The sequence below is a fragment of the Ambystoma mexicanum genome, chromosome 11, assembly GCF_040938575.1.
Source record: "Ambystoma mexicanum isolate Mex_15411 chromosome 11, UKY_AmexF1_1, whole genome shotgun sequence".
In the NCBI taxonomy this organism is placed as follows: Eukaryota; Metazoa; Chordata; class Amphibia; order Caudata; family Ambystomatidae; genus Ambystoma; species Ambystoma mexicanum.
In genome coordinates this window covers 162,164,545-162,191,407 of record NC_090934.1, presented here as the reverse complement: position 1 = coordinate 162,191,407, position 26,863 = coordinate 162,164,545, and the positions used below count along the sequence as shown (strand labels likewise).

Here is a 26,863-nt window from a genome sequence, read left to right as displayed (position 1 = left end):
ATCTAGGGGGCGCGTTGTGGGCCCCCATGATTGAGAGGTCGTCAGAAACTGGGGCATGGTGCGATACCTTTCGTGCATGAATTTCAACTTTGCTTAGGCAGGGGAATAATGCGCTCGTGGTTAGAAGGAGATTAATTTGGGAGTGACACCCGTGTATATTGGAGTAATAAGTATAATCGCGGCTCTCTGGATTAGCTACTCTCCAGGCATCAACAGTGCCTGATTACCTTAGTAATCTAGCTAAGGCTAGATCTCTGGTGAAGTCCGGGCTGGATGGGGGCAAGATTTTGTCCCTCGCGGGATTGGGGACTGTGTTAAAGTCTCCCCCGATGAGAAGGAGGAGGTATCTGCCCGCTGGATCCTTTTTAACTGTGGGATTGGTCAGGGGGAATTTATCGCTTAAGAGAATTGATACCCCCCAATTCTTTTTACCCGAGGAGGAGAAATAAGCCTTTCTGAAGGTATTACCCAAATTGTTTGTTTACAATTGGTCGAATGAACAATTGACCGAATTTAAAGGGTCACAATTGAGACCTTTTCACAATTGACCGAATATATATATATATATATATGTATATATATATCGGTTTGGTAATATATGGGTTTTGGAGGGTTTGGCGTTGGGTGGGGGGTTGTGGGGGTTTCCCAGCACATATATGGTACAATTGACCTTCACAATTCGGTCAATTGTGAAAAGGTCAATTGTCATTCGAGCAGTTGTAAAACGAACAATTCGTATACAACCTTTCTGAAGGGTTTAAACTTGATTCAGTGCTCATCAGTTGCCAATAGGTGGGTTTCATGAAGGATTCCTATGTCCCCACCTAGTGCAGCAAACCTGTTCTCCACCGATTTGCGCTTCCTAGAAGAGTTGAGACCCTGGAAATTCCAGGTCATAATGCGGATATCCCTAGCGTTGTCCGAACCCATGAGCTATAGGGGGGAGTTCAGCTCGGGGCATCGGTGCTGTGTGTTTAGTAAAGGGCCTCTGAGGAGTTCTCATGTAGAGGTGTTGGTTTGCCGTGTCTGGAGATGTCTGTGTGACTAACTGGGTGATCCAAGACACAGAACTGTTCCCGGACCCCTTAACTGCTCCCCTCTGCGCCCGCCAAAAACATTAAGGATGAAAGGAAACTCATCCATGGGGTTGTTGACCAACCCCGCTGTCTACTAATTACGGCTTAAGGACAACTGAAGCTACAACTGGAACCCCGATGGGGAAGAAGATAGGTAGGGTGCACGCCCCAGGAAGGGGGAGCGTTACGGGTGAGGCTAGTGTATGTTAGTGCACCCTGGTGTATGCCCGGGGATCCCTCTAGTGGTTATGGGGATCGTCTCTGCAGAACTGGGTCAAGGTTCTTAAAGCTTTTGAGAGAGCATTCAAGTGCTGGGGGGATGTGCAGAGGGATATGGCACCAACCTTCTGTGAGGATGAGGATGTGATCAGCGTCCCAGCATTGTCAACTCGGATTAGGACGCTTCCGGGGGCCGCAGAGCTTGCAGCGTATGCTGGCCAGTGACCAAGGACCAGATGAGGATGATCTGGTTTGTGTTTGAGGTTGTGTGTCTGGCTCAGAGCTCTCTTCGGCTGATTCCTTTCCCAGGAAGCAGTCCGCCTCTTTGAGGGTGTGGATCTGTCTACGCGTTCCTTCCCATGTGAAGTTCAAGGTGCCAGGGAAGCTCCAGCGATATTGTACTTTCTGCTATTGCAGCCATTAAGTGAGGTTTCGGAGGGCTTTGCATTTCTTGAGCGGTAGATCTTGATACAGGAAGATGGTTGCTCCTCTGAAGGTGATTTGCTTTGAGGATCTAGCCTCCCTCATTATTTCTTCCTTGACTCTGAAGAAATGGATTCGGGTGAGGACGTCCGGTAGTGATGTTGTTGCTTATCTCGGCGCTGTGCGGTGGACTCTGTCGATTTCTAGAGGAGAGCTGTCCGGTAGCATCAGGATGAACCTGAACAGGTCTTTAACAAAGCTTTCGAGCTCAGGGTGAGTTATTGCAGTAGGTATCCCTCGAAGACGGATATTGTTTCGGCCAGAGCGGTTCTCTGCATCCTCCTGCTTGGCTTCGAGTAAGTCACATCTGGCTTCTAATGCTGCAATCCTGTTCAGGCCGCATTCCAGCTCGAAGGCATTGTCACATAGGCTGTTCTCTACCCCTTCAGTGCGTTTTTCCACCTCTTCGATGTTTTTCCCCAGGGAGGAGATTTTTCTAGTGACCTCGTCAGTGCCTTTTTGGATTTCTTTGGTGAGCGCCGATAGTAGCTCCCTGAGATGTGATTTGGCGGCAAATTGTCCAGCTTCTGGCGCTTCCAAGGTATGGGCGCCCTCCGTCGCTGGTGCCGCTGATTGATAAGGTCTCCTCATTTTTCCCTGAGCGGGGTTACCCATCATTATCGCGATGTCCGCCTGCTTTACTGATTACCCACTTTTCGTCATGGCGCATCGAGGAGGAAAGTGATCTGGGTGTAAGGAGAGAGGTCTCTCGAGGCGTTAAAGCTTTGGCGTTAATCAGGTTCTCCTTGTGGGAATCAGTTCTGATGCTGGTTATGGCACAGGTTCTAGAGGTTCTGAAGCCCTGGTGCAGTGTTATTGTGTGCTTCTGCGCTGTGGGCAATGATATGGAAGGTGCTGGACCATCCCTTGAGTGCTGCGGTCATCTTCTGCTCCCAAGGCATGCCTCTGCTTCAGGGGGGTCCGGGGTTGAAAGTGGACTTGGGCAGCCCGATGGGTGCAAGTTCACTGGTGGAGAGATTGGGGATCACCCGCGGCGGCCTCCCGGCCCAGCCCCTAGGTGGTGCTCTAGCTGTTTCAGGACGAAGGAGTGGGGCCCTTGCTTGTTCTTGGCTGTTCTAGCACTGATAATGGAGCAGATGTTACCTGTAGTGCGGCCTGGGCCCCTGCTGTCTCTGCTGGCGTGGAGTGGGCTGTTTCCTGAGGCTCCGGGGATGGTGAAAGAGCAGGTGGAGTTGGAGGAGGAGGATCCCTATGCGGCACCTTCGGCTCACGTAGTGCGGTAGGCCCCACAGCCCTGGGGCTTGCTGTTACTTGGTTCGTGTGGGCCAGAGGTTTGGGGGACCACTTGGTGCTAGATCTTACAAGGCCGGTGCCTGACACCCCCAGCTGAGGAGGAGGCCGCGGGGCGGCTGAGCGGATGATCCTGGTCCCCAGCACCGGCCTGGCTGTTGATGGTGTGCGCCCGCACCCAACGGGTCCCCTCACGTCCAGGGGAGAGGAGGCGGCGCTCTCCCTCAGGGCACCGGGGCAGAGGATCCAAGGAATGAAAGGGTTCCACGGGCCGGGAGGGCGAGCTCGGGTGTGAGGCCCACGTTGCAGGAGTTGCGGCAGCTCCGGTTGGTGAGTGAAGTCTATGAAGCTCACGGGGGATCCCGGGCTGGTGTGGAGATTCGCCGCCTCCGCGGCCAGCCCCTTCTCAGCAAACCAGCAGCCAGCCAGGCATGTGTGAGGGGATAAGGATCCCTGGTGAAAAGGGGGCACTTTACACCAGCCGTGAGAGGGTGATTTTTGAGAAGTAGTGGTGTCAGGTCCGGATGCTCTCTTGCAGTGCGGGTTGCCTCAGGCGATGTGAGCCCCGCATGGCCTCGGGCCGCTTAGAGGAACAGGTCCCCTCCCCCTCCGCGGACCGCTACAGGCGGCCGCCATCTTGGTCCTCCTTCTACTTCCCGGGGCTCCGCTTGTGCTGCTGATTGTAGAGCAGGCACTGAGTTTCAGGAGCGGAGCCCCGGCGATTTAGATGCGGCAAGCAGTCATCTCCTATAGAGGAGGTTTGTAGCTCGGTTTGGTAGCTCCAGCTGGTAGAAATACGCTCCGACGGCGGGGCTGGGCAGGAGCATTAATGGGGCTATGCTTCTCAGTCGGCTCCCAGCCACGCGCCCAAATCATATGACTTTTTGAAACATGTTGTCAAGGATCAACAAGTGGCTAGCAGCAGCAAAGGAGACAATAAGGTTTTACTTAATGTATTGCAAGGTAAATGTTCATGCAGAAGTTGTAGAAGGAAAAGACATGCCTGTTGTAAAAGCCTTCTTTGTGTAAAATGCAGGAAAACTAATAATTACAGAAGGAAACCCACTTTGGACTGCCAGGACAGCTTAGGACTACACTACCCAGAAGGCCCCAGTGTTTGTGGGCCTTCTGGAGCTTCTGGACCACGCCCAACATTACGCGCATGCGCGCGCCACGCCCGACAGCCCCTGCTTGCGCTATGGAGCTTCGGGGAAGACAGACACGGAACTCGGGAGCTCCTGCAGGCTGCCATCAGCGGGGCCGTTCCCCTGCCTGCACTTCAACTGCAGGCCCCGCCAGCAGAGCCAGATAAGTCCCCTCACTTATATTCACTGGGCATCGAGAGGAACGTGTAGCGTAGCGCTCACAAGAGTGAACGTGTCCTCGAATAAGCTAAATAACAGTTACCGGAGCACGGTTCACTCTCATAGTGTTATAGGTTATGGAGACAGCGTGGTAGTGACACAACGTGCAGCATGTGGTTGCACTAGACAGCAGCTGATTGTGTATACGGGCAGCCCCAGGCTAAAGTTCGTAGTATGTTGTACACGCGCTAACTTGATGCAAAACTCATAGTATGTTTTCTTTGTAGCGGAGTTCCGCAGCGACTCGGAAAGGCATTCCGGGAAACAGCTGATCGTGGGGGAGAGCCGCACGAACTACGAACAGAGCTAAGTGGAATTTAATGTAACTCAAAAGTATTACGAGTGATAGAAATGCTATGATCTAGTACGACATGAGGAAATGTTGTTGATGGAGCACAAGGTGGCTCCAGAGGGTGAGAAACCTGGTGCACGAGGTCACACCAGGGGTGAGATGCAACATGATGATAATGTTGTGGTGATTATTGCAAGAAACAACATCTAAGCAGCATTAGGTGTTTTAAGAGTTGAAAGCCAGAATCTGTATTATGAAGAGTGTGAGTGGGCAGATGTGTATGGGCGGAGTTAACAGCATCTTCTAAAGGAACCAGCGCAGAATACCTTCCCCTCATTCCCATTCCCATCCACAACCTCCACCTAACCCTCTACCGGGTTACCCTAACTACCCCCAACCTATCCAATCCATGGACCCTAAACCTCTTTCCCCGGCGGGTCGCGGTGGCCTGAGGTATTCATACCCTCCCATGTGCCAAGACCCAACGGGGAGGTAGGTGTTCGTGCTACCTCTGCGCAAGACCACAGGAGCAGGACCCGACACATGTGCTATTAAATGTGTTCAGCCAGGAGATGGGTTTACTGGTTTTAAATTCAGGGCATGGGTGGGGGAATTCCTGCCCCATAGTAAAAATCAAAAGCTGGCACCCATGAACCCACAGTTGAATTTCCCAACAACTGCTGTCAGCGCAATCGAAGAATTTATTTGTGAATAAACAGTTTGACAAGCCTATAATCGCTTTGGAAATATATCCTATGATAAAACACAAAGGAATGGGCACAAAAATCACAGGGTATTTGTGTGGCAGTCCAACAAAAAAAAAACATTTGAAAGAAAACGAGTGAGTGTATGTTTGAGAAGCATGTTTGGAAATGCCTTTTGTTTTTTTTCTAGACAAGCGTAAGACGCACATTTGGGAAACAATAGTGTGCCCAGCAAGGGGTTACCCTGCTTTTAACTGTAATGGCCCCCGCTTCAGTGATATTCATGGCCCATTGATTGCTGTGGTGTCCCTTTCAGGCCTGAAGAAAGAACACAGGTTAGCAAAGAGAGCCTGCAGACGTGCAAATGACTGCTCAGCAAAGGAGCACCTTTAAGGCTCCTGGAAAGAGTTATTTGCTGGGGGAGGGTGGGCAGGTGGGGTGGAGGGGCAAGTCACCAATTAGTGGAGGCGAAGATCTCGTTGTCCGGCTCTTTGTTTTATTATGATAGGTTTCTTTCTCTCATTATTTTGTCCCTTTAGATCTTTTTTCGTTACCCTCTTTTTTACCACTTGTGTTTTTTACTTCTTTCTTTCCTGTGTGCTTTTCTTTCTATCATGCTCTTAGTTTCCTATTCTCTTCTATTCATAGGCTTACTATGCGTTCGATTGAGTCCGTTTTGATTCCGGTGGTCCCCCCCTCTTTTCGCAGGATGTCTCAGTGCTATTGTATTTCTCCTTTCCCAGTCACCATGCGAGATATACATACACTAATCGGTGAGCTACGCTCAGGGACGACTGCGTGTTTGAACTATAACCCTGACAAATTGCAGCGCAAACATGCGGCCATCATAGCGAAATATAGCGACCTAGACCCCATCCCGGATCCTGTCAACAGCTCTGACTGTCCTAGGCCTAGTACCACACTTCCTTCCCTCTTAAATCTGGGAAATACTAATATCATGTCAAGAGCACCCCCTTCCCTCTCCACCCCTGGCACTGGCAGCATGCAAGAGGGTGGATCAGGGCAGGTTTCTGGTGATACTATGGGCCTCATTACGAGGAAGGCGGTAGAGGGTTCACGGTGTTAACCCTCTACCGCCTCATTACGCGGTCTGCTCGCGGGTCCCGCTAAGGACGTCTGGTAAAACCAGGCGTCCTTAGCGGGATCCGCTAGCAGAGCAGGATGCTAACAACGGCCCGTCATTAACGGGCCCGTTGTTAGCATCCTCCCCATTGCCATTGAGCCCTATGGGGACTCAAATGGTAATGGGGATGTACCGGGTCCCAGGAAAGGGAATTACCGGGCCCTCCAAGGTCGGAATGTCCCGGTAATTCCTCATTCCTGGAACCCGGACCCGGTACCCGGTATGGGGGTAGCCATGCCGCTAAAAGTGGCATGGCTACTTCCATACTCGTAATGAGGCCCTATGTCACCCAATGCTACTCAGGCCCTGAGCCAGGGCCTCCTCAATTTCTGGCCAGCCGTCAATGCCAACTTGGAAGTCCCCTCCAAGATCCCTATCAAGCAGAAAATTGATCACGAGTTCACACCTCAACGTTTTCCTCTACGTTTTTCTCTTCTAAATATGCGCTCCCTTACGCAGCATGGGGTTGAAATTGAGGACCTACTTGCCAACTCTGAGTCTTGGCTTAATGAAACCACTCCTTCCGAGGCCATGTTAGCCATTCCGCCCAACTACCAAATGTTTCGGGCTGCTCGTTGCAATCAAAGAGGTGGGAGTGTGGCTTTACTCTTTAATAATTAGCTGCATTGCCACCTCTCACCTCACGAATCTCCGGATGACTGTGAGACCCTAGTGGTCAAACTTAAAGTCAATGACACTATTCACCCACCATTGTTGTCATATATAGACCTCCATGAGCTCTGCCCCTTTTCGATGAACAATCTTTGAATCTCTTGAACAAGATCACTAATGCCAATTCCCCCATCATTGTGCTTGGGGATTTAAAACTTTGGCCCGATGTGCCCTCAGATAAATCTGCCTCTTCCCTAGTTGCTCCTTTGGATTCTATAGGGTTCTCCCAATGGGTGGAAGGGTCCAACGATGCCGAGTGGTATACACTTGATTGGGTATTATACCATCAGCTTCCCATTACCAACATGTCTTTAACCCCCTGTCCACGGTTTGATAATCTTTTTCTGACTTTTTTAACCATACCTCCAGCACGCCTCCTCAGATTGGATGCCATCCCAAGACCTACCAAAAAGAGTAGAAACTGGAAAAACATGCCCCCTCACAAGCTGTCTAGTGCCCTTAGTACTAGACTTGGTCTTATGGATGACTAGAATAGTGCCAGTGCTCTGGCCTCACATCTCACGGATACCCTGAATGAGGCCATCGACACCTTAGCCCCCCTCAAAAGTAGATGCCTGAAACCTATAACAGCTGGTTTAACGAGGCCATCCTTGATCTCAGACATCTAAAGAGGTCAGCAGAACGAGAAGGGAGAAAGAATCCCTCACTGGTTACACTGGCCTCCTACAAGCATTCGGTAAAGAAGCTTAAGGCCGCCATCGTCCAGGCCAAGACCTCCTTTTATAACAACACGATAGCACAGGACAAATCAAGCTCGAATGAGCTCTTTATGATTCTAAAGGAGTTTGAGGGGAAGACCTGCACTAAAGTGGCCCTTTCTAACGACTCCATCTGGTGTCAAGGAATCCATGATACTGTAAGAAACTCATGGTGGCAACAGTAAAGACAGACACAAGTGATCACAGTTCAAGGGTGTTTATTAAACTGTAAAGGTAGGTTGGAAAAATGCCTAATCTAAACCTAAATCTAAGATGGGCGCAAGCTTCGACCATCAAACAATAATAAGGCAGTCCTAGTGGCGTCTTGTCAAATAAAAGGGCATATACTAAAAAAGACCTATTGCCAATCCTTACGCTAAATACAAAAAGAAGTGTGGGATATTGTTCATAAGAAAGAAAGAAGTGTTCACAAATAATAAGTCAGGATGAGGTAGCCTGGGGTTCTCCCTTCCCCATGTTTTGAGCATGGGACAAGGTAGGATTCTGGAGCACAGCACATGCTCCATCTTTCCCAGCACAAGCCAACAGTTCAGCTCTCAGCAATCAAGGCCTTCGGTGGCTAAGTCTTTTTTCTACAAAAAGTCTCTTGCCTCAGAGGACCTGATGTATTTCAAAATAATAAACAAAAAGGTTATAATCTGCTTGTACGTTGGGTGATGCCTTTTCACCCTGATTCCCCTCTTCTGGGCTCATACTCTTCTCGAATGTTAGCTTCCCTCCGTTGGGGTCACTACAGCTTTTAACACAACTCCATCTGTGACATTCACAAATCTTAATGTCTTTTTAAACAGTTCACTGTGGACATACCTCTTCCGGGTTGTCAACACACTGTTTATTTCCTTGGTCTGCCGGTCAAAGATTTTTGACTGTACAGAGGATTTTACTAGACCCCGTATGACCACTTTGACCCCTTTCTCACCTTTCCCAAGGTCTTCTGGTAACGGTAGTTTTAAGAAGCGGGTAATCGCCCAGAGTTTCCCGAATGAGCACCCACATGGTGCCTGACTCCTTTGTTGCTGGTTTTTCCCCTTCTTGTATCAACAGTTCCTTGTACTTTCACAGTTCAATTAGCCGTTTTCTACTTTAGTTCAAGACAGTCCGATCTCTTATCGGCTTCCCCTCGACTCACCGGCTGTGATGAACCGCTTGGCTTTTCTTCTCTTGGGAGTCAAGGTTAGAACCACGGAGACAAACGTCTCTCCCCGTCTTGGTTATCAGCGGAGGAGGGTCCTGTGTACCCTTGACATCTGCTGCAACACACGCTGGCTATTGATCGTGGTCTCACGATTCCTTCTGCAGAGATTTCACGGGTCTTGAGCGGAAAGTGAAAGGTCGCTTCTCTTCTTGTTATCCTCTCGGTTTATGCCGTCTTTCTCCTCTTCTTGATCTGCCGTGCTGAGTTAGCTCTCAGGTTGAGCGGTCTGCCTTGCTCGTATTGTGCTCTTGTGCGCACCTTTTATCCCTGTGGGAAGGGAAAGGGCTGTCAGGTTTGTGTGATTCTGGTAAATTCCCTGACTTTCCCTGACCCTTGTGTTGGGACATGTCAGGTAAATGGCTCAGGTGTTAGTCTGTCGTCCTTCATGATTTGCGAAAGTGTTCGTGTCGGAAAAGGGGGGGGGTAGAGTGTTTGAGTATCCTACGTGGTAGGTTGGGGAAAAGCTGTTATAAGAAGGGGATACTGCATCTCACTCGTTGGTGTCCCATTTCCACTTCCCAAGGACCCTCATTCAGGTGATCCTCCCACACTGGTCCACCCCCAGGAACTGGATCCAATAGCGATGGCCGTGTCCTGGCCACCTGGATGACAGACTCCTGGGACTAGTCAGGGAGACACCTTCAGGTTTCTCACAATACCTTTGTCTCTAAAGTGGCCCATCATCAGCAAACTATTAGTGATCAAAGGGAGTCTTACAACTCTGCAGGGGATACTCTAGATGGGGTTTTGCACCCTATTCCCTACCTCGCTAAGGACAGACCAGTTTTCCACTTCTCACAAAGTATTGAGCTCGAAATCACACAGATCATAGCCCGTATGAAACCCACCTAATGTCGGGGTTACATCTGCCCTTCCAGGCTCCTGATAGGCTGCCTGGATGTCTTAGGCCCTTGGGTGATGAAACTTGTGAATCTTACCTTTTCCGAAGGGCATGTCCCGCTCCTCCTTAAAGAGGCTTGGATCACCCCTTTATTGAAGAAGGTTAACCTTGACCCAGTGCTTGCACAAAACTACCACCCAATAACCAATGTGCCCTTCCTCCTTAACATCATGGTCCAGGTGGACTACCTTCAGTTTCAGAAATTCATTGAAGGCAATAACATCCTAGGTTCGCGGCAATCCAGCTTTAGAGCCAGACACGGCACTAGGACCGCTATGCTTTACTTGTAATCTAGTCTCTCTAGCATTGTGGACCAAGGCCAGCCAGCCCTCGTGATGTTATCGACCTGTCCGACGCCTTTGACCTGGTTGACCACTCATTGCTGGTGGCCAGGTTAGAGTCTTCGGTGGGCTGTTCTGGGCTAGCACAGTGGGTTGCCTTTTTCCTGGGCCCCCGTAATGCCAGAGTAGGCATTGTTCATACAAGCTCCTCACAGGCGGCTATCACATGCAGGGTCCCACAAGGCTCTTGTATTTCACCCACCTCCTTTAATATCTACATACTGCCGCTCCTGATGCTTCTTGATGACCTAGGTGTCCTTTATACCAACTACACAAATGATACCCAGGTCATCATGAAACTTTCGGGCATCCATTCACAGGACATCGTAGCCATTAACACTATCTATGCCACCATCCAGTCTTGGATAGCAGCCAACTCGCTGGCCCTCAACACCGTCAAGATAGAGCTCCTGATAGTTGCCTCCGGCCCCAAGCTTAAACAAAAACGTGCCCCTGACTATAAAGGCTTTATCATCGCAGAAAGTACCATCCTTGTGGCGAAGAGTGTGAAGATGCCGAGCTGACAATGAGACAGCATGTCGCTCAGATTCAGGCCTCTTGCGGTTTCATCAACAAATTACTCAACCACATACGCCCTTTTATCTCTCATAGGAACATCTCCCTCTTAGCTGCAGCCCTGGTGAATTCTCGGCTGGACTATTGGAACAGTCTGTTGATTGGTACCTCCCAAGCTAACATCTCAGTGTTGCAAGTCACTCAAAACGGGGTGATGCGAGCTATCCTTGGCCTCACCAGACGCGACCACATTACCAACACCAGGAGGGAGCTGCACTGGCTGCCAGTGAAACACTGCATTACCTACAAAATGCTGACTCTGACACACAAGTGACTGAATCGCGAGGCCCCAACCTATCTCACTGACCGCTTGAGGGCTCACCAGCCGACCCGCATACTCAGGTCCCAGGATCAACCAGACTTTTCCAGCCTAGATTTAGGCTGGCCAGATATGGGGGAGCTGGTTTCGATGCACTTGCCCCTGCCACTTGGAATACTCTTCCACCTGATTTAAGAAAAACTTAAACCACAAACGATTTTTAAAAAGGCTCAAGACATTCCTTTTTAACAGCCCCCTTCTTCTGCACTGACATTTGCCTGTCCAGACCCCGTTCTCTTTTTCTGTGTGTCCGTCTACTGTAGTGTTATGATGCCTACGGGTGTGTGGTGCGTTATACAAATGAGAATAAATCAAATAAATAAATATGCTTTTTCTTTCATTCATCCTTTATGCCTTCCCCTCAACCCCTCTCTTTCACTTGCGGTATTTCCTGCCTTTCCTGTACATTTACTCCTCTTTCTTTGCTGCTCTCTCTTTCTTTCATTATTTGATCTCACTCACTGTCTGGCTTCTGAGCTCCCCTTCTGCTCCACTCCCCATCCTCAGAAGGACAGTGTTTCTCTGTGTTGATTCCCCCGCCTCGGTCCAGAAGACTATTGGAGTGGTGGGGAAGCTAACCGTGGGAGATTTTCCGTGTAAATAGGCGTCAATTTATGGAAAAGTGTCAAACCCTCCAAAACCAATTATCAGGCAGAGCTTTAGCTGCAAGAGATGCAGCTGAAAAACGATGCGGGTGGCAGACTTTCATCCTCTTTGGATTTGCATCTGTGTGATCTCAGCGATCCTTGGTGCTCATGGATAATTATCTCTTGTCACTACAGCAACCCCCATTGCCTCTGCTCCCCCGGCTGTCGCCCACTTTTCTCACTTTTAGAAACAGCTCTTGGAGGAGGGCATCCCCCCCACCCCCCAGTGAAAACCAAAAGCAGGAAACCATGAATATTACACCCTGTTGCACGTGTCATAAATCCCAAATCCGCCTCGCTACACAGGATTGTCAAACTATGCCCCTCTCCAAAGGCTGTATGCCCCACCACCTAATCTACTGCACAAGCCCCTATATATACCTCTCAACTCATACACTTTTGGCGGGTGTCACCCACCTTGCATCAGCTGAATCACCCTTCTTTGGTAGAATTTGCAGAACAGCAGGGGGCTCCGTTCTGTTGTTCGCCTGATACTAGAACAAGTATAAGCCAAACAACAGAACGGAGCCCCCTGCTGTTCATGCAAAATGTGTTTGAGGGTGCCTTGCCTCCACCTCAGTATCATGTAAACAGCGCCTATCAAAGAATCACGACACTGAGCTCGGGGCAAGGCGCCATTTATTGGCTTGATCCGGCGTTGTCCATGGGCCCTCACCCACCAAAAACATAACCCTGGCCACACTAAACTTGAAAGCTATGCCCTAAATGCCCCCTTCTGTGCAGGACAACTAACCCCTCTGCACATGAAGAAAAGTATTCTGCTCAGTTATAAACTATTTTACGACAAAATGATTCAGAATCGCCTGCCTCGCGGTTCTTATGAACCCGTGTCCTCAATCTCTTGAGGAAACTCAGCCACCATGCTCTCTCTAGCGCCTTCCCGCTCTTTCGCCGATCACGTGGTGCTGAAGGGCGAGGGCTCGCGAGGAGGTTTAGAGCACAGATTTGCAAAGCCTGGATGTAACTTGCAGGTCACGTGTTTAGGCGGAGGCGGGGCGTTGCTAGGGTCCGTTTCTTCCTTAGGAATAGACGCTGCCCGGGCTCAGTTGGGAAAGGCATTTCCTTCACCTCCGTTAAACATTATATCGGTACCCTGCTAAAGGGGTGTTTACGGCACGATGGGGGCAACTATGAAGAGTCCAGGTGCGTTACTTTAGTTTAGCCGTAGAAGGTGAGGAGTGTGGAAGTGTTTCTGCAGTGTACAGCTGATTTCATTGTGCCGCAGGGGAGGGTTTGGGGCGGGCTGGATCCATTCTTTAACGTGATCATGTTGTTAATGCTCACTTAGAAGCTTAAGTATACTTGCCTCCAACTGTTGCGAAGTTTTATGAATAATCTGGGAGCAGGTAAGATTTCTTTGTAAGGAGAATTTTAATCAGGTGCTTTGTTCTAAGTGCTGGCATTGAAACAATCCAAGACTACAAGTCCCAGAATGCATTGTAGTTTATGAAGGCCTAGTGCTGTTTATTTTTGACCCAGGTTCCATGGAGTCCTCACCAACTTATAGAGAAACTGAAACACTTTTCAGCAATGCTATTGTCCTGCAGACTCATACATGGAAGGGAAAAGACGCTTATTTGGAGTTTGACTACCGTTTTACCTTCCTAGTTTGATTTTAGTTTTATAGTTTGACTGTTCAACATTGACCGGCAGCAATGCATTTTGACTCTTTTTGAGCTGTATTGAGATGTAAAACTACCCTTACCAAAGCTTTGACAAGTACCCATGTATTGTATAGGCAGAGAAACAGCTGCCTAAGGCATATTTACTGTATAAGGCTGTGTTCCTGGGTACAGAGGACGTTCCTGGCCATTATTATTTTTTTTATTTTTTTTAAATTTTGATTTAGCTGTAAAATACAGCCTTTCAAAAAGAGAAACAATAGAAACTAGAAAAGAATTATACATTACATCATTAGATTACAATATACAAAAATATTTGATAAGCCCAATTATTATTAAAACATATAATAACATTAGAAAATTAGGAAGTTCAATTTAGCAGCAAATCACTAAAACATGTCCACATCAATCCATTTCATTATGTAATACCACACATTGAAACCGCATGTTGGACCACTTGTGTCATTTAAAATTAAAATTGTATCACTTTAGAGTTGAGATTAGTAGTATCACTTCAGTCCGACAAGGCTAGTGATTCAATAAACATAACACTTGCAATGTTCAATTTAGCAGAATGACTATTAAACAAGATCTTCCAGAACATGTCTTCACTCAAGCTGGACTCACTCTCGAATACATTTTTTAACATTTTACATCTTTGTTGTAATAAGGCAGGACATTCAGAGAATAAGTGTTTTAGTGTCTCTATTGCTGTTGTAACAAGACAAAATCTACAATTGGCATTGGCTGTTTTCTTTCTCATGAATTTCACTTGATTCGTATGGCAAATATTCAATCGTATTCTCATATATGTATACCTGGATTTGGCATCTGGGAACTTTGTTAAGTAGTTTTCCATTACATGAAGTTTTTTGGTTGCAAAAGCTTGTTGTGTAAACACTCGTAGTTTTATACATGCCTCTCGAGTTCTTATCCAATCAAACAATTCATGTTTCATTTTTGCCCTCTTTGGGTTGGTAATGAGTAGCTCAAGATCAATACCAGATATATTCATTAGTTCTTTTACCCACTTTCTCCATTTCTCAATTTTGGGGTTTACTGATTCTAACATATGTCCTCTCATTGTATACATTATTCCATTTTCTCTAGTAGCCATGTTATATTTACGATACAGCATCAAGATTTTCCATGTATAAATTGCATACAATGATACTAGACAGAGTTCATGTCGTATTAAACACATAGGTGTAGACATTGGAAGGCCACAGATTTTTTTCCAATAACGACCCTCAAGTTTTAGCCACACATTCTCTGGAACGGTCTCTCTTGTTTCAGCACCATAGGTTATTATCGGTGTGACCTTTTGCTTATAAAATGTGATGGCTGGAAGTAATGAAAATTTGCCAAATTTACCTTGTATTATCTTAGACTGAGCTATACCAGTATTAACCTTGGTTTTGACTTCACAGAAATATGGTTTGTCCTGTTGGTTGTTGCTAATTGTCACTCCCAAGTACTTGTAATCAGAGATGACACCTATATTCACGTTCTGGATTTGCCATTTTCTGGTTTTGGAGATGATTTATTTTCTCTTTGGCTCAAGTATCATGATTTTGCACTTGCCTTGATTAATTGTAAGCAAGTTTGCGTCAACATAATTGCTTAGTGTATCTAGGAGTGCCTGCAAGCCCCCTGGTGTCTTCGAAAGCAACACTAAATCGTCAGCATAGAATAGCCAGGGGACTGCATGCCCTCCCAAACGGGGAGTGTCAGATGTTGTTTTAAAAAAATCATATTGCACTGCCGAGATAAAGAAGTTAAACAGGGTACTTGCCAAGATGCATCCTTGTTTTAGTCCCCGAAATGTTTCAATTGGGTCCGATAGGGTGCCATCTAAGGCTAATCTGATTTGTACTGTAGTTTTAGAGTGTAATTCGTTGATCCAGTATATGATATAATTCGGACACTTTGCTTCCTGTAACTTATTGATTAGCCTTTTTCTACATACTGAATCAAAGGCAGCTTGAAAATCAATAAAAGCCATGTATATTGCCTGCCCCCTCTGATACTCTTGTTTCTTTAATACTTCCAAAATATGCAGATTAATGGCTGTCCCCATTCCTGGCATAAAGCCAGTTTGATTTGGGTCTCTAATTCCCGCCCCATTCAGCCAATTATTGATGTCTCTCAATAATAAACGGGCAAAAATTTTACCCGGTATATCCATGAGAGATATAGGTCTATAATTCTTAGGTTGTTGATTATCCCCTTTCTTGTGGATAGGGATAGTTATGGATTTCCTCCATGAATCTGGAATGGAGTGAGTTGACACAATTTGCCTAAAGATGGTTATTAGAATTTGTGCCCATGCAGTTGGATTTTTTTTTAGCATGAAGTTTGACAAACCATCTGGGCCCGGAGCACGGGATGTAGACAATTTTGCAATGAACAATAAAATGTCGTCAATGTCAAAAACAAGATTCTCTGTCCTGCTTGGTTCAAAATTCTCTTGATATGTAGTAGTGATAGTGTCAGCATATAAAGTTTTTATAAAAGGTAGACCATACTTCTTGGGGAATAGGGTTCATTTGGTTCCCTATGTGAACTTTTGTCTGTGTCTGTTTTAGAAGTGACCATATTTTAGCTGAATTTTTCTCCCGAAGATAATTTAACATAATCTCTGCATCGTGTTGATACATGAGAGCTTTCCTTGCTCTTATCCAATTCTTGTGTTTGCATTTTAATGTATTCAGTTGTCGTGAGCAGTCCAGAGAATTTTCCTTTATGATTTTCCTTCTATCAGCCCTATATCGAGATTTGTGAGTAGCTACCTCAATGTCAAAGGTGTGCAGATTTTTAGGCTTGCTACTATATTGATCATTTCTCTTAGTCCTGAAGATCTGCATTTCTTTGACATAAGAAGGACAGGTATTAGAGCCATGAACTGTGTTATTATGCTGGGACCGATCTAGTGTTTCACATAGGAGTTGTAAAGATGCTGGAGTCCAATGAAATCTATTTTGAGCTGAATTAGTCATTAAGTTACAAGCTGGAGATGAGTCGTATATTTTGTCATCAATTTCCCAGGTCCATTTTATGGACTGGATGTCATGATCACTTATTTTCTGCGATATAATTCGAAATTCAGTTATATAATTGAACAGGTCTCGGTTTACAAAGGTGTAATCAATTGTTGCTGTTTGTGAACCTCTATGCCACGTGGTGTTAGATGGCATGTCACCTTTTTTGGCACCATTTAACATTATAAACATTTGTTCCGCCATATAAGCGTTCCATCTTTTAGCTATCGGCGTCAGAGGTGTTCCCATTTGGGTTATACATGTTAAATTCAAATCCCCAGTTATTATTACATGCTTGCAAATCGGATCTAGGATTGTTAGATTTAATGTTTCGTCCATAGCTTCAAAGAAATCAGATTCGGATATTCCAGAATGATTCCAGTAGATGTTTAATAATCCAATATCTTCGGTCTTAAATTTAATCCTTACCAATTGTAAAAAGCTGTTAGGAGAAAACCAATGTTCAGTTTGCATATTGGGGGATGTTTTTATAGCTACCATTAAACCTGCCATAGGTCTACCTCTGACTGGCATGATAGCGGGATTCAAAATTAACACATGATTGTCCCACACTGGAGCCTTTGCGAGCCAAATTTCCTGGAAAGCCAAAACGTCATAATTCAACAATAGGCTATCTTTGGATTTGGTAAGATGCTTAAAGCCTCTTGTATTCCAAGAGGCTATCGCTAGGGTTTTTAGATTTTGGACTAGTTAATTGCTATTCATTCTCGGCTCTCTCTCCTCTACCATTTGCCCATTTGAACTTGAGACATTTGATCGTGAATTACAACTTTGGCCTTTCTGGTATACATTTACTTTGGGCACAGACTGGTTTCTTGGGATAGGTGGTTGTTGTTGTTCCCACAAGGCTGGGTTTATCAAAATAAAACCCAATCCATAGAGATCATCTCGTGCTTCCCATACTACATTTTTGACAAAGCTGGATTTCATCCATAGCTTTACCATGGACAGATCGTTTCGGTGAGGGAATTCTATCTGGTCTATGTCACATGAACTTATCCCTTCAAGAGTCCGAACCTCAGCAAATATATTTAGCACATTTTGCCTATTTAGGTCAAAACTTTGACAAGGCTGAGGTCGACATTGCATTATCAGACATTTTGTATTAACATCTCTGCCTGGTGTTCGATACCCAGCTTTAGTAATGTAGTGTTTTTAGGCTGAGGTTGATTGTGTCTTACCATGTTACTCACAGGTGTATGAACTCCCCCACCCAAACCAGTTCCCATTGGATTCTCATTCATATTTGCTTGAGCAATGATTCTTTTCAAGGATTGCTCTATTTCTGATTTCCATTCTGACATAAGTATCAGCTTATCCTGCTGCTGTTTTGTAGAATCATTACATTCAACACCATTGCTAGCCTTATCCTGTTTCTCTCTTATAGGCTGATTCTCAATGTTAGTCAAGCCATCATTGATCTGGTTCGCTGATTTATTTAGTACATCACTTGCTTCACTACTACTCGCCTCGTATAATATCTCCTTATTGGCATTGTAAATTTTAGCTCCCTTTTGCTGATCAGCCATTTGAATTAGATTATTTAAAGGTTCATATTCTGCGGGCGTATTTTGTGTCATTCGTCCTTGGCTCGCTTTTTGGGATATCGCTTTCCGATATTTAATTGCGATAGCCGTGCGAGCTACAGCTGCCGCTGTTTTCGGCAAAGTTAGGGTACGTATAAATTGCTTTGTTCCTGTGATTTTAGAGTTACCAACGGTAGGAACATTTTTTGATTTTTTTGTAGTAATTTTGACATTCGTGTTGGATTCTTTCTTTCTTGTGTCAAAGATGTTATACACCGGCGTATTTTCATTTTCTGCTACCCCTGTAATAAGTTGAGTATCACTATTTTCTTTCTGTATTAGGGGATGCTTGTCAGAGATCTCCAAGTTTTTTGCCTTGTCTTTCTTTTTTTTGGAGCAGAATTGTCCAACTATGCACTCTTCTTTTTTTTTTCTTCCATACTACTTCTCATAGAGCTTTTCTGATCGTCCACATTGATTAATTTATCAATTTTATGTTCCTGCACTAATTCTGTTGAACTTCCTGCCTTGTATTTTTATTTTTGTTTTTTACCCTTAATTGTAATGCAGACAATTGATCTTGAGTACAATCGATTATAAGTATATCATCAACCTGTAATTTCGTATCTTCTGTTCTTGATTCCAGACTTATGATTCGATTGTTGTGTCTGTTCTTTTCCTTCTCGCAGCATCCACAACCGGACTCTTTTGCTGCGGTTTTTTGAAGTAATTTAATTAAAAGGGAGTGTTGGTCGTTAATTTTCATATCTAGTGTATCATAGAGGCGTGTCAGTGAAAAAAGAGCTGCATTCATAGTTTGCAAAGAGGTTTCAAGTCCTATAACAAAGCTTCCCGTTATTGCCTGAATCTTTTCATTTGGGGCAGAGTGATTTCGCCGCGGGGTTGGTTGAGCAAAGGAACAGGAAGAGACATATGAAGCATTATTTGTTGGAGAAAACATCATTGGTGACTGGTATAGCTCCTGCCTATCTATGCTAGCATTTAAGTCCCGTTTAAAGTCAAAAGGCTGGTTTGTTTCTGGTGAGCTAACTTTATTTCTATTAAGTGTGTCATCTAAACTCACCACTTCAACATTTCCATTCTTCGTATTATCAAAAAAAACATCCTGTTCTTTTTCATCCTTACTTAAGACTGGAGTGATTTGTAAGCCCAATACGCTTTCTACCACCTTAATTTGGGGTTCCACCCTCCCCTCTCCTTGTTGGTCAATTATATCCAGTAAACCTGCCGCAATTAGCGAGTCAGGTAGGGGCACATGAATTTCCTCACAACTCTCTTGAGTATCTTTGTCTGTTAAATCCAGTTTAGTTGACAATTCATCATGCCCAACTGCTTGAGCACTCTCACTATTACTTCCACTTTTATTCCCTATAGCACAGTATTTTCTAATATCGGCTACTGCCGAACAGGCTCTCAAGCTAGATGTTGATTTGCTAACCCGTGCGAGATTTATCGTTCTTGAGGACGTTTTGGGAGTAGAAATGGCATCATGCACACACACGGTAATGGCTTCCTTTGACGGCATCCCGGTGCGCAGCGTCATTACCATTTTATGATCAATATATTATCTTATAACAGTAATATCTTAGTGTTAACTTATAAAAATTACTTATGTATGTCCCCTTTTTTTTTTTTTTTCTTTTTTTTTTTTCCTTTCCACAAGAATATAATTCACTTTCACAATAATATGTGCAAATCTATCATTCAGTGCACGTTTTTACCTGAAAAATGACAAATTGCAATTGTAATTGTCTGTAGCCCCAGCCCTCAGACCCTCAGCCAGCAGACAGCCGACAGCACTTCACAAATGCACTTCCTCCAAATGCGCGCGCGCCAAATGCGCGCGGCCCGCTGTTTAAGAGGATTTTGGGAAAAAGGGGCAGGGCTTAGGCTCGTTACTGTGGAAATAAGTGGAACAAGAGGGTATAAATAACAATTGGCACTAGAAATAGTGTCCTTAATAAGTCCTCTTCTTTCCCCGTATGTTTACCAAGTTAAAGTTTGTAGTTTCTTGTCCACAGAAAAAACGGGCATTCGGGCTCCTCCAAGGCCGACAGCACTTCACAAATGCACTTGCGCCAAATGCGCGCGGCCCCTGTTTAAGAGGATTTTGGGGAAAAGGAGCGGGGCTTAGGCTCATTACAAGTTAAAGTTTGTAGTTTCTTGTCCACAGAAAAAACGGGCATTCGGGCTACTCCAAGGCCGACAGCACTTCACAAATGCACTTCCTCCAAATGCGGCCATTATTTGTAACTTTGTTTTTAATTTGATTTAATTGCATTTGCAATTTTTACAATAAGCAGAAACATAATTAGACAAAGTAACTGATCTAAGCAGGGAGATGGGGCGAGAAGGTAGAGAAGGGTCGCCAGCTCCTCGAGTTATAGTTGTTTGAGTCACCATAAGTTTAATCTTTGTCATTAAGTGATACAAGTATCTGTTGTAGCATTTTATCAGTTGTTGTCACCCATGAGGTTTTCCCCCTACCGATCAAGCGAGTTCTTCTCCATGAATCCGTGCTAGGGCCAGATGATGGGACAGGTATGGAGCTCTGATGGCGTTGGTACCTGGACATCTTAAGAGTAAATGTCGTAATGATTCAGTCTCCGCTGCGTTTCCACAGAGTCTGCACTTGTTGGAGTTTGAGAGCCCTCTGATCGTCAATATTTTGTTAGTTGGCAACAGATTGAGCCGTGCCCTCAAGAAGATGCTCCGTAGCCTGCGGTCTGGATATTTCTGCAGAAAGGCCTGGGTTACGTTTAGTTTTCTCACCTGCGTCGGGAGATGTGCTGTGAGTTTGTATTTTACTGCCTGGTCCAAGGTGAGTATCCAGTCTGTTTCGTCCAACTTCCTTTTGATTTTTGTTGGGTTTTGTATCAATTCATCCAAGGAGCTTTGGATAGCTAGAAGTTTTTCTTTACAGTCTTTGTCCCATTGTAAAAGCATTTTGCAGTGACCATTTTTGAGCTCCATGTTTATCAACGCGAATATTAGCGGGCTGTTCGGTTCAAAGATCTTCCTGTAGAGCATGATGCTGTTGCGGTCGACTATTGCCTGGAGTGAAGACAGGTTGAGCTCCCTTCTCATCAGGGTCATCGGGGTCGATTATGGAAGATTTAATACAGTTCTGCAAAAAAAACTTTTAAGTGAGAGCCAGATGGTTTTTGGTAGGAATGGCATGGCTTCTGCTCCTGAAGTTATTGTTGGGACCACTTTAGCCCTATAGAAGTTGATGGTAGGTTGGAATGAAAATCTGCCAAATGTTTTGTCCACCATTAGTGCTTGTGAGGTCAGATTTCCGATTTTTGTTTGAAGAGCACCCTATATGGATCTTTCAGTTTTAGAACTGTCCAGCATAACTCCAAGATATTTGAATTCGGTTACCTTCTCGACGACAGAACCTTCCAAGTACCATTTCGACTTTTCATTTTTTCTTGGATCTTTTTCCAAGGACATGATCTTAGTTTTGGAAGTGTGGATTTTGAAGTCATTGGAAAGTGTGTGCTGAGATTGGTTGTCTAACTGTCTTTGTAGCCCAATAGCAGTTTGGTCGAGCAAGATCAGGTTATCTGCGTATAACAGTCTGGAGACCTTCTCTTGGCCGATAGACGGTGGAAAAGATCTTATCGATATGGCGAAGTTCTTGTAGTCCCCCAAGTAGGCCAGGAAAAGCGCAGGAGCAAGTGGACAGCCCTGCTTTACCCCTCTTGAGGTGGGGATTTCAGCCGAGAGGGGACTTTGATGGTTTAGCGTACTTGTACCCTGGTGTTTGTGGGCAAAGCTTTCAACGGCCCTAAGATTTCATTTGGGCAATTCCATGCTGATAATTTCTGCCACAGTTTGGCTCTGTTTACTTTGTCGAAGGCTTGTGCAAAGTCTACGAAGGCCAGGAAAACTCTGGCCCGCCTTCGCTAATCTTTGCTTTTATAACACTCAGGAGCATTATATTTGAACTAGTTCCCATATTTTTTTTAAGCCAGACTGGAACGCATCAGCACATGGTGCCTGGGCTGCTCAAGTTTGGAATTTAGTCAGGAGTAGAGATCCGTAAACTTTGGCAATGACATCTAAAAGGGCAATTTGTCGAAATTTACCCAGCTCGTCTTTACGGCCCTTTTTAAATATGGGAACTATTATCGAAGAAGACCAAAAAGATGGGAACGCCTTTAGTTCTGCACATCTTTTCAAAATAAGGCTGATGAAACTTGCCCATTCGTCCGGGTTTGAATTTAGGTAGATGTTTCTAATCCCGTCAGGACCTGGCGCTCTTGAGTTTTTTAGCTTGGAAATAGTGGATTTGATGGTCTCTATATCGTGAAGATTGGCCCAATGCCCCTCACACTCTTTCAGAGGCAATGAGGTGGTTGATAGGGGAAGTGCAAGGAGGCTGGTGTAGAAGTTCACCCAGCTATGTTCCGGAATACCGTTAGTCAGTGCGTCGGCTGTAGATCTTGTCGTAGATCTAATTAAGGTCCAAAAGTCCCTAGAGTTATGATTGCTGATGGACTTTAGCATGTCCTCGGAGTCACGTTGATCTAAGGTCAATCGATAACACTTTAACCAAGCTTTATAGGACTTTTGGGTTTCTGAAGCAGCTTCTCTGGTAGTGTCTGTATTACAACGGGCGACTAGCCTTCTCGCCTTCTCTTCACTTCTTTTGGCCACCAGGAGGGGTTCATAAGCGTAGGCCAGTTGCCTCTGCGGTTGCCCCTTTTTGTTGTTATTAGAGGGATTCTTTCTGTAATTTGCTAAGAGCAGGGTGTAGTCGACATGTTTGGGGTGCTGATTGTCACTATCCTCTTTGTTTGTTCCTTTGTAGATTTTTGTTAAATCTCTAAAGTTTTTGGCGGATAACTTTAGGTGGTTTCCCTGTATGTTAGGCTACAGATCCACCGTGAAAAGGGGGTTTGTTGAGTGCACTGATGACAGTTTTATGGTGAGCAAGTTATGGTCACTTGCTATGGTTTTAACATTGGCGTCAGTCAGAGCTGGGATTAACGACTCTGATATAAAGATGTAGTCGATAATTGCAGATGACGTCCCTCTCTTGCAGTTGGGAGTGTCGTCAGACTCATGGATGGTGGTAGCTGTGTCCTGAAGGTTTCTTGAGTCCATTCATTTGAGCAATGTTTTCCCCCGCTTATTTGCAGGATGCACTGAAGACGTTGGTATATGTCGTGCAGCTGGTAGTCTACAGGAAGCGTTTAGGTCGCCGCAAAGGAGCAAATGTGCATCTTGATGTTCCAAGTAAGTGCAGTCAATTTGGTTGGCTATCATCTTCAAGAAGGCTTCAGTTTTGTTCGCCTGAGGGTTCAAATAGATGTTCATAATCAGAACTGGCGTTGGGAGTAGAGCATCTGTGTTTTTATCAAAATGAGTCCATGTGAGTAGGACTGCCAGAAGTGATGAATTGGCAGTCACTACTCTTTCAATCTGCAGACCACCGCCTGAATGTCACTGCAGTCAGTAGACTGGAAGAGGGGCAACCTTTCACTCCTTTCACAGCCGGAGAAAAGGCCAGTTCAAAGCCATCCAAGCTGGGCTTGTCAACCAGCCAGGTTTCCTGCAGGCAAAGTATATTGAAAGACCCCAAGTCGATTTCCCCAGGTGCAGTCAGATGCGAGAAGCCCCGTGTGTTCCAGGAGCCCACCGTCAATGGCACAAAGGACGGTGTTGAATGTTGGTTAGAGATGGGTTGCTACTTGGTGAGACGGGCTGATCAAGCCTTAGGGATTCAGGCTCATACTTGGAATTCTGAGGATGATTTAGCCGTTTCCTTGCCGGGTGCGCTCCGGGCTGTCACGTCCTGCGTCGTTGTCCTTGTTATTGCTGTTAATAGCCTGGTTGGACATCTAGCCGGGTCGAGTTTGGTGACGGAGGATGTAGAGCTGTTGCTTCAAGGGTTTGGTTTGGAGTTTGTTGGGGATCGAGGGCGTCGACTTTGCAAGTTGGCAGTCTAGGAGCAAGTTGGTAGATTTGCCTCTCTCTTCTTTGGAGGGCCATTTGAGTCAGAAGAGTGACTTGAATCTCGATGAAGAAAGATTTCTGTTTGCTGGGTCAAGCAGTTTACTTTCCATTTGATGTTTATCGGCTCCAAACGTGAAGGCGAGTCGTTTAGCCTTTTTATCATAGTCAGCTCGAAACCTTTCCTTCGTAGATTGTCACAGGCTTTCCTTAACATTGCTTCCACTTTGTGCGAGGCAATGTAGAGGTGAGAGATTGCTTTTTCCCTTCGTGGCTTGGCTCTACAATTTTAAGATCTGCAGATTTTAATGAGCGTATACTCGGAATGCCCAATAAGAGCTTTTGGACCGTACGTCTGTTCAGGACAATGTAGTCTCTGTTGTCTGTGCATTGTCTCAGTTTGAATGTTGGGCTAGTTGTTTCTTTATTAGCGCCTCCATGATGGATTTTGGCCCTACTGAGCCCTGGATCTACCATATTATGATTGTCTTGGGCACTACTTGGGAATGGTGCTGGCCTGCTACTTTGGGGACTGACTAAGGATCTGGAGTAGGCCTGTTTTTTTGGAGCTCTCTTCGCTTGATGTCGGGCGGGGCCTAGGTGAAGATCTTATTAGACTTTGGCTGGTTGTGAGGTAGTGTAGATCTTGAGGCCTTGTTCTTTTTCAAGTTTACATTTTTAAAACGCTTGTTGAGAGTAAGAAAGTTGGTTGTTTCCTCTTGGTCCTTTTGTTCCTCTGGTATCAGTGGATTTGTGGGTGGAACTTGATCCGTGGAAGAGTGTTCTTTGGTTTCTTCATGGTGTTCACTGAGCTCCATCAGGTCGCTCGAAGCTAAGAAGTCATCCACAGTTCTTGGTGAAGCAGGTTGATTTGTGTACACTGTCGTAGTACGAGGTGTTACTTTATTTCATTTAAGGGGGACTTCCGGCAACCCAGGGACCAATGGTTGCTTTGGGGTGGTCGATGCACTGGCCCTGTCTGCTTTAAGTTCGTCTGCATGGTGTAGTCGGAGGGCCAACTGTTTTTATTTGTCAAAGGAATTGCCTTTGATTGATCAAAGATTGCAAATTCTTGGTTTAAAGTCTCCTGGCTCTGTTTCCTCGATGTTTGAGTGTCGTCCCGCTCTTTTACAAAGATGATCTCATCATCAGCGATTGGGTATGATCTCCCTAGAGCTGTTTTATCAGTTATTTTTTCCTTTGTAATCATTTGTGTAGGAATTAACGTTCCTTAAGTGTACCATGCTCGGGAAAGGTGGAGACCTCCGACTTTTGTTATGAGTGATGGTGATGTGGCTTGTTTGTTAATTGGGTAGTTGTATTTGCCATTTGTGTTTCTTTCTCAACAGGTTGCGAAGATAGTATCGGGTGCAACTCGGGAATATTTTCTTTTGCACTGTGATCAGCATTGTCCCTTTCCAAGGTTAGGTGGGCCCTATGATTGTGTTCAATGGCATTGATGTAGCCTTCCAAGAATATAAGTTTGAAGTGCATCATAGCGATGATTGAGGTGTGGTCTTCAAGGGAATCATTTATAGATTTGTAAAGCTTACAGAACGGGGCCAGCGCAATGGTGACGGTTGATATTACAGAAAAGTTGTCTGTTTTTTTAGCTGGAGGTTCTTTTGTAGGGTTGCTTTTTCTGCGCTGCCTGAAAGGTGGAGATAAGGACGATGGCAGAGATGCCCTTCAAGATGGTAAGGCTTTTGATGGCGTGCTGGCGGTTGGTTTAGGCAAATCAAAAAGCTTGAAGGAAGATAATTTGTGTACCTCCAAAGTAAGAGGTTGGTCCAGGTTTTTCAGGGCCTCGACATTTGATGGCAGCAAACTTGGTTTGATGTTTTAATGGCTTGTTTCTTGTACTGCGTCAAAGGTCGGGCCAACTGAGGGACCTATTTGTGGAAATAGTGTCTTAGGCGCCTTCAGGCTGCATGGAGGAACTGTCGCCCCAGAAGGGTGTGCAGTGTCGCCCGGAGGCAGGCTGTTTTGAGGAGGCTGGATGTTAGTAGCCACCTCCCTGCTCTGGGATTTTGCTTATCGTTGGTCAGTGAAGTTTTGTCTTCAGGTGGCAAAATTTGGCCAAAGCTGATTGGCGTGTCTAGAGATTTGCCAAAATGACATCTGGGCATTGTAGGTAAGTCTTTTTTAAGCGAGCTTATGTCGCTGTCTATTTTGCGTGTTTTGCTTGGCAGTTGCGAGTCCTGGACTGCCTCTAGCATCTCCGCATCTGAGACTTCTCCTATAATGTCGAGCTTTCGTGTACATTGCTTTTTGAAGAAGTCTTTCAAAGTGTTTGCGAGTAGAAGATGGCCCGTGGCTGTTTTCAGTAAACCACGTTTTGTTGAAGATGATTGGTTAATGTTTTGGCGAGGCTCCTTTGGACTCTTTGTAACTGTTTCAGCAGGGTCCGTCTTCTGTCTTGACTGCCTCTTTTTTAGTGTTATAGTTAAGCTCTGGGACTTGCTTTGATTTCTCGAGCCTGGTGCTTTTAGTAAGGTTTTTTGTTTTTATTGTGGGTTTTGCCGCACATTTTAGTTTTGGGTACAGGTACTCCTGTGTGGGTTTAATGGCTGGCAGGGGTTTTACCACTTGCGTGGCCTCTTCGTTGTAGTGCGAATCAGACAATAGCAGGGGGCTGTCCCTTGTGGGAGCCCCGTGAATCTGCACCCGTGTTTGCACTGGCGCTGTTGGTACGGCAATTGGATTAGAATCCTGTAGGCCCG

The 26,863-nt window shown here is 45.5% G+C and overlaps 1 protein-coding gene across 2 annotated transcripts in view; it reads left to right on the top strand.

Moving 5' to 3' along the window:
• STPG1 (sperm tail PG-rich repeat containing 1) overlaps window positions 1–26,863 on the top strand; it is a 546,110-nt gene that overhangs the window by 36,416 nt on the left and 482,831 nt on the right. Inside the window, exon 1 of one of the 2 annotated variants that reach the window (XM_069622688.1) lies at window positions 12,906–13,088. The exons of the other annotated variant lie outside the window; for it this stretch is intronic. The gene's annotated coding sequence lies outside the window, so the exon portion shown is untranslated. Of the gene's footprint in view, window positions 1–12,905; window positions 13,089–26,863 lie in introns of those variants that run through there. 2 annotated transcript variants of the gene reach the window in all.